Source organism: Erinaceus europaeus, chromosome 11, assembly GCF_950295315.1.
Source record: "Erinaceus europaeus chromosome 11, mEriEur2.1, whole genome shotgun sequence".
Lineage (NCBI taxonomy): Eukaryota > Metazoa > Chordata > Mammalia > Eulipotyphla > Erinaceidae > Erinaceus > Erinaceus europaeus.
Genome location: NC_080172.1, coordinates 52389390 through 52397983, shown reverse-complemented (window position 1 = coordinate 52397983; position 8594 = coordinate 52389390). Strand labels below are relative to the sequence as shown.

At 39.1% G+C, this 8594-nt stretch overlaps 1 long non-coding RNA gene across 1 annotated transcript in view; it reads right to left on the bottom strand.

The window, feature by feature from the left end:
• Positions 1–1559: 1559 nt before the first annotated feature.
• Positions 1560–8594, bottom strand: part of LOC132541358 (uncharacterized) — a 400798-nt gene continuing 393763 nt past the window's right edge. Inside the window, exon 3 of the long non-coding RNA XR_009552562.1 lies at positions 1560–1570. This is a non-coding gene — a long non-coding RNA (uncharacterized LOC132541358). The remainder of the gene's footprint in view (positions 1571–8594) is intronic.

Below are 8594 nucleotides of genomic sequence, written 5' to 3'. Positions count from 1 at the left end.
CCAGGTCTAATCCCCAGAACTATCATAAAGCAGAGTTAAGCAATGCTCTAGTAAAAAATAAGAAGTAACTTCAAGGAGATAAGGTGTACTCATGTGTTAATAACTATACTGTAAATCATTTATCCCCCTATAAAATAAAAACTATTAAACCAGCTCATCTTACTTATCAAAAAATAAAAGGAAGAAGAAAAAAATCCATAGTGTAGTTTTATGTTTTTGCCATTCTGCATTGATTGAGTTTCTGCTTAGAATAATCTCTGAATTCTAATTACAGATGATTTCCATCATGCTAAATCTTCCTCAAAGTGTTACTTTATTTGTTAAGTCTTTCTTGATAATTTCTCTTATTTGAAGAAACTCTCTTGTAACCTACCTGAGCTTGTGAATACTCATATTGTTATGCAAATCACTCTAAATTGTGATACCTTCTCTACTCTTCCTTGCCAGAAAACAGGTGTCTTATTCAGTTCTATGGTGTTACTGCAATTTTTCATTATGCTGGGAACATAAAATGGTATCTGAAAATATTTGTTAAACAGTACCAAACTAAATGTCAAGAATATGGTAAACTAATTAGTACTACATAATTTTTATTTGATTCTCATAATATTCCTCAGAAGTATATACTTATTTATCTTCATTTTACCCATGAGAAGGTGGGTTTATGGAGGACAGCTGAGTTGCCTGAAATTGCATGGGTAGGCTGGGAAACAAACACAAACCTCAACTTTCTGACTTGAAGTTCACAGCTCATGGTTCTTTTCATTAGAATCATGTGCTTATTTATGTAATGGTCTCTGTGGTAGCCAGAACAATAGCCCTCCCCACCCTGAGATGTCTGTATCCTAACCTTGGAGCCTATTAATTGTGTCATCTTATTTGGCCAGAGGGACATTCTAGATGATCCTGGGCTATTCAGGTGGGCTCAATGTTACCACAAGGGTTCTTGTAGGAGAGAGGCAAGAGCTTCAAAGTCAGAGTGCAGGGATAGAAAGAAATTTGACAATAGAAGTAGAGCTCAGAATTATGTATCTTAAAGATGGATTAGGGGCCTTCCTATATCTAGAAGCTATAAAAATCAAGGAGATTGACCCTCTTTTAGCACTGGATGAAGGAAGACAGCTCTGCAGAAACTTTGACTTTAATTTTTGACCTTCAGAACTCTGGGAGACAAAAACAGTGTTTTAAGCTTCTTGCTTTTTCATCCATTTTGCTCTAAGTCACCTTCACTGCTGCTTTTAGGACAGGTTTCACTTGTCAAATTAAGCCAATTGCATATAATCATAGTGTGATTTTATGGGGGGAGTTCACATTACAACATTATAAGCACACAATTCAATTAGCAACATGGAGCACTTGGCTTCCGTGGGGGAAGCTGGCAGGCAAGTGACAGACTGGGCTGAGGGATTCCTGCAGCTACTGTTCTCAAGGAGGTGGGTTCTTGGAGGCTCCCTTTGAAGAAGGCATCCTGGCATGGGCAGAGTCCAGAGCGCATTCTGCTTTGGGCCCCACTGGATGCCCATTATTATACCCTCAGTGGAGGTGTGATATTAGGACCACCAGCACTGGTCTCCCTCACTGGCAGATGTGATCTATTCTTGTTCTTTAACAGGTCTGTACCTTTAATTGACAAATGTCTTTCTCTCTGGAGATGGGTTTCATTTGACTTCATTCAGATAGAGAGACAAAGAGGAGAGACACCATAGCACTGGAGCTTCTTCCAGTGCCATTGATCCTCCCATTGTCACACCAGGGCTTGAACTTGGTTTGCATATATGTCAAGGCAGGCACCCCACCTGGTGAGCTATCTGTCTTGTCCATCAATCTCTTTATCTTCTGCCATCTCTGAAGCTTCTCTCTGCTAGGCTGACTTTTTCAGACAGAGAAACAGAGAGTTAGAAAGAGAATGGGGAAAACTCCCCAGCACTGAAGTTTCTACCCCAGTATTTCAGAGGCTGGGCTCAAACATGGGTTGTATGTATGACAAAACAAGCACTCCCCTAGGTGAGCTAGTTTGTAAGCTCTACTCTTGCCCCAACATTCTACAATGTGAGTGATCCCCACCTTTTCACCATCTGTAGCTATTACAATGTATTACAAAATACATGCAGTATTTTGATCTATCAGGATTATTAAAATGTCCACCTATATGACACCGGTAGACTTGATAGTTGTTACAATGGCAACAGGAAATGAAGGCAGCAATCACTGCTGTCCTGTGTCACGGTTACATGCCTTCTTGTATTCTCAGGAGGCATGGTTCCTGTTCCCTTCCCAGTTCTCATATGATCCTCAGTCACCAGCATTGGGGTATTATTGGCATGACTTTAATACTAGATATGGATTGGTTTCAGTTACATTGATGTAGGCATTCAACACATATTTGTGATTATTTGATATGCCTTCTGCTTTCCATAAAACTACACTTCCCAAGTGAGAAGACTTCTTGATAGATCTTCATTTGAATCTCAGCTCTGAGACAAAATTTGTCATTTTTCTATCAAAAAGATTAACAAAATATTGGATGTTTTATCTGTCCACTGGAGAGATGAATTCAGTAGGAACAGGAAAAAAATAACTATTACAGGATTTCTAAGGGACCAGCATTAAGTATGTATGTATGCATGCATGTATTCCACTAGACTTATCACTGGGGCTTGATGCCTGCACAACAATCTACCACTCCTGGCAGTTACTCTCTGTCTCTCTTTCTTTTTTCCTTCGTCTCTCTCTCTCTCTCTCTCTCTCTCTCTCTCTCTCCGTCCTTTCTTTTTTCCTTCCTTTCTTTCTTTCTTTCTTTCTTTTTGTCTTTCTGTCTTCCTTCCTTCCTTCCTTCCTTCCTTCCTTCCTTTCTTTCTTTTTGTCTTTCTTTCTTTCTTTCTTATCTCAATCTCTCTCTCCTTTCCCTCCCTCCCCAATCCTTTACTCTGTTCCTTCCTACTAGATAAAACAGAAAGAAATTGAGAGGAGAAGGCAAGATAGAATGGAAGAGAGAAAGAAATACATCTGCAAACCTCCTCTACCACTTGTGAAGCTTCCCCTTTGCATAAGATTCTAGAGAGCTGTATTCCAGAGAGTTCTGTTGCTATTTAAGATTAGTGCTTGCAGATTAAATATCTTCCCCTCCCCAGAGTTAAGTGCAGGTGTGGAAGATTCACTAAGAATTGGAAGTAGGGAGAAGTAGAAAACTAACAAACGAATCAATATATGGTATGCCTCATGGTGGCAAGTACTGAGGAGAAAAAGGATAAGAGAATTTGGGGCTCAGTGGGTCTACTTAGATAAAGGACTTAGTAAAGGCCTTCCAAACAAGATGATATTTGTGCAAGAGAGAGGAAGTGGTGCAGTCACACTTCCTAGAGAAGGGCCTCCTGGGTAACAAACAAACAAACACCCCCCCCAAAAAAAAATCAAGGGTAAAGGCCCTGGGAAAACAGCTCTTTGTTACATTTAAAGGACAAGAAGCTAGCTTGGCTAGAGAAGAATGAGCTAGGGAATAAGGGATAGAAGATGCAGTTGAGGAGGGAGGTGATGGCAAGTGGTAACATACTGGGTTAAGTATACGAAATAAGAAGACACAGTTGAGGGTTGGGAGACAGAATAATGGTTCTACAAAAAGACTTGTACGCCTGAGGCTCTGAAGTCCCAGGTTCAATCCCCAGCACTAGCATAAGTCATAGTTAAGTAGTGTTCTGGACTCTCTCTCTCTCTCTCTCTCTCTCTTTCATTAAAATAAATGAGTGAATATCATGTGAGCAGTTTGCCTTCATTATACTTTGTGAATGACAGAAAAGTTGTGTGGTGTAAGTTAAGCCAAACTGTAAGCTTAAGCAAGAACAAGTAGGAAGGCGCCTTCATGATATCGACTGCATATCAGATGGAGATAACATAGAGTGTGACTGACACACCTCGTCAATTTTTTTTTATTTGTACCTTATTGAAGATAAAAGTGTCATGAAGGCAAAAAAGAGAACAAGAAAGACTGTGCTGAAAAGTTAACATGGATTTTGCTACAAAACCAATAAAATTATTACTGTCATGCTTTTAAGTGCATGTTGAGATCTTAAATGCAATATTCCTTGAACACTCATTGATTCTATGCCTATTTCTTTTTAAATATTTATTTATTTATTTATTTATTTATTTTAATGGCAATGACACAGAGAGAGACATATATAGAAAGACAGAACAGAGCACTGCTCAGCTCTAGCTGATAGTGGTGCTGGGAATTGAACCTCTGGTATCTCAGAGCCTCAGGCATAAAAATGATCTTTCTTAACCAGTTTGCTCTCTCTCCATCCCTTAATTTTCCCTATTTGAAAGGTGTGAGTTGCAGTGAAGGTAAGCAGCTTTCTTCAGATCAAACCAAGAATAAACTGCAGGCAGTCTGGCTATAGAGTCTATACTCTTGAGATCAATTATAGACAGTCTCTCTATTTGGAATAAGAGGAAGATAGAACTGAATGCCAAAGTGAATCAAAATCCCATGTTCCATACCATTTGAGTGTGCTAAGAACTAAGTGAAACTTACCTGTTAAACTAGACAAAGCTGGTTCTTTAAACTCTACTACATCCAAAGAATTTGCTAAACTTTGTATATCCAGCTGGCAGTGTGGTTGTGATGAGTCACTACTTAGGAAGGTGTTCAGGAGGACCCAGGGTCAACCCCATGATGTGGCCAACTTCTCTATCCACCACCCGGATCCCTACTGATAAGCATTGTCAAGAATGCAAGGGTTTTAATTGAAGTGACAACATCCAATTATGTGGGACACTGTGGAAATGAGACACCCCAGAAGAAGCCTGCCCTCAAAAATTCAGGAAGCATTTTAGGATGACCTAAGAATCCAAGACATGAGGGTTTGTGGTGAACCCAGATGTTTTTCCAAACAAAATTGCCAAGGAAAATAGAGTTGAGCATAACTAAATTCGGTTTCTTTTCCCACTCTGCCCTTGGTGTCAAATTAGTCTTCTTTATATGTAATGTACTCATTGATGAATTTTTGTGGTTATATTTGTTCTTAATAGTTTTGTTTTTAACTCTCATACTAGAGTTAAAAATGATTTGGGTACCACCTTTAAATATATTGTTTTGTATTTGACTATATATGAACTTCTACAGTAAGATCTATGTTTTTCTTTGTTTTTGTTTTACAATTTAGCATTCTCCCCACCCCCTCAAATGTCAGAATTCTTTTTCTTCAAAACCTTCAGGTTAATTTTTATTTCTTCCACCAGGGTTATTACTGGGGCACAGTACAAAAACTTTAAATCCACCACTTCTGGCATCCATTGTTTTCCTTTTTTTCCCCCTTTCTATTTATTTTATTGGATAGGACAGAGAAAAATTAAAAAGGAAATGGGAAATGGAGAGGGAGAGGGAGAGAGAGAGAGACACCTGCAGACCTACTTCACTGCTTGTGAAGTGACCCCACACACACACCATAGGTGGGGAGTGGGGGCTTTAGCCCAAATCCTTGTGCATGGTAACGTGTACACTTAACCCAGTGCACTAGCTCCTGGATTAATCTTGATGACTGTGCCTTTCCTTTGCCATAATTTGGAATCAGAAGGGTATATGAAAATTTACTTTTATTTAGTATTCTTTTGTTTTAACTTAAAGAACTCACTTATCATATCTAGCAAGGCAGGTGTTGTGAATTTTTGTTTGGGGAATCTTTATCTTCCCTTTATTTTTGAGGAGATTTTCCAATTATATCATTCATTGTTGGTAAGTTATTTTCCTTTTAGTACTTGGAATATATTACCCTACTCTTTCCAGGCATGCATGCTTTCTGCTGAGAAATCTGTTGACAGTCTTATGGAAAAATATGATGATACTCTAATTGAGGCTTCCCAGTATAGGACAGATTGCTTTTCTCTTGCTGCTTCCAAAATTCTGTCTTTGACTTTAGAAAATTCAACTGTAACAGCTCTAGTGAACAACTCTTTCAATACAACCTATTTAGATTCTTCGGGGCCAAATGAATTTAGATATCTAACATCCCTCCCCAGATTTGGAAAGTTTTAAACTGGTATTTCCTTAAATAAGAAATCATACCTATAAATTGGTATCTCTCTGTGGAGATGAGGTCTAGAACCTCCTGTTTCATTATCTTGTAGCTATCACTTATCCAATTTGATTATGGCTGATAAATATATTTCTTTCCTGAACTCCAGATTGGCTTAGTCATCTGTATATATCTTTGTTTACTTTTTGAATATAAGGTTGAGTTCTTATAACAGCAGTAGCAACAACAAAACCTAGAGCTTTCAGAGCAAAAAGTTTATGCTTCCCTATGTGACCAACCCAGGCTGAGTGTTCTGGGTCAGCAAGTATCTCCAAGGCATGCAGAGACCCAGGCTAGTGGATACTCTGCTATTTACAGTTGGTGTACCTGTAGGTTATTCTGGTCATCCTGGTCAGAAAAAGAAAGGACAAAAAAGCCAAGGATAGGGACAATTATTCTTACGGGGATACATTTTCTCATGCTTCCACAATAGGTGTCTACACCCCAATCCCACCACCAGCTTAGGTCCCCCAGCACCATAAATACATTGGGCTCTGAAAAGGGATTTCTTCTTAAACAAGTGAGAAAAAAGTCACCAACTTCATTCTTAGTCATGTTCCATCAGCAAGATCTTAATCATACATCCCTTATTCAAGGAGGTCTGGGAAATACACCCCCAAAGGAATGCTGCTAGGGTGTTAACAGACTAGATTCTCCAATACAGAAAAAGGAGAAAATGAATTTTGGTGAGCAGCTCACAATCTCTCTTTCAGGGATGAACATCTAGTAAGTTAACTCAATTTCTATATTTTTCCCTAAAGTTCCTTTCCCTTTTCATCACAACCCAATCTGGTTCACATACTGGAAACCAAAGAATCACCCTTAACTCTGCTTTGTCTTGGTTGCTGAAGTGAGAAATTGCCATCAGAAAATAAATTTCCATCACATTCTACCAATTCTTCATCTCAATACTTTTTTTTTTTCTTGTTCCCACTACCATTGCTTTCTTTTCTCAGACTGATTTCTCTTGGTGGGGAGGGGAGAGAGAAAGAGAAAGAGAGAGAGAGAGAGAGAGAGAGAGAGAGAGAAGATGATAGAGGGGGAAAGAAAGTGGAGATAAGATCACTGTTAAGATCTTTTTTAAAATTTTTATTTATAAAGTGGAAATATTGACAAAACCACAGGATAAGAGGGGTACAATTCCACACAATTCCCACCACCAGAACTCCATCTCCTATCCCATCCTTTGAAAGTTTTCATACTCTTTATCCCCTTGGGAGTATGAACCCAGGGTCATTATGGAGTGCAGAAGGTGGAAGGTCTGGCTTCTGTAATTGTTTCCCTGCTGAACATGGACATTGACAGTTCCATCCATACTCTCAGCCTGTCTCTCTCCCTAGTAGGGAAGGGGTCTGGAGAGGCGGGGCTCCAGAACACATTGGCACTGTTCAACTCTTATATGGCGGTACCTGGGATTGAATCTGAAACTTCAGGTGTGAAAGTATGGTTTGTTTCCACTGTACTATCTCACCAACCTGCCAGTGTTTTTCTTATATGGAGTTCTGAACTAGCCTTTTAAGTAATCTGTACTTACCCCTGTGTTGCCACCATCTTCATAATCCACAGCCCATCTTCCAGGGTCAAGTTTCTAAAATTTGAACTGAACCATAGGACCCTCAGTCCTTCAGCATTTTCTCAATACTGTTTGGATAAAACCCAAAGTTCTTATCATGGATTAGGTAACCCAGGAGTAGGTGTTCGATAAATATTCATGGAACAGATGATCAACGTGCCTTTACCCACCTCTCTGGTCTTTCTGCTTGCTTGCTACATTTATTGACTCACTGCAAACTATTGTGAATTTTTGCTTTAAGGTATGTTTCCCTAATTTTTTTATAGGGGGACACACACACACACACACACACACACACCATCTTGCAGCCCTGCTTCAAGACTCGTGAAGCTTCCTACCTACAGATGGGGACTGAAGTCTTGAACCTGGGTTCCTCTGCATCATAACTTTGTGCTCTGTTAAAGTGTGCAGCCATAACCATTAACTTCTCAGCCCATTGCATTAACCCCTGTGCTAGGAGGTTATGTGTGTGTTGTTCCCTTTGCTTTAAACACCAGCTTTGCAGGTGATAAAATCCACCCCACTATACTTCAAGGTTTACTTCCAGCCTCATCTCCTGTGAAAACACTTCCTGATTCCTTCAGGCAAAATGAGTAATGTGTTTTTCCATTTTAATCTTCACTTATTACAACAATAATAAGCCTGAATGTGAGCTCCTTAAAATGTGAGCCTGACCTATATTTCCTGCATCTTATTAGCCTCTGTGAAGTCTTCAAAATCTTGTGCAGTCTCAAAATTTCTGATTTCTTTAAGCATTCCTTATACAATAGTTTAAGATCTCAAGTGATTTCCTTTTAAAATGCATGTTAACTTTCCAGTAACTTCAAATGTGCTTCTCTGTTAATTGAATATTATGCAGTAGGTATAGATAGAGGTCATTACCTCTCTCACTGTAAAGCTAGACTTCCAATGAACATTGAAACTGTACTGAGGTTTTGGAAACTAGGTAA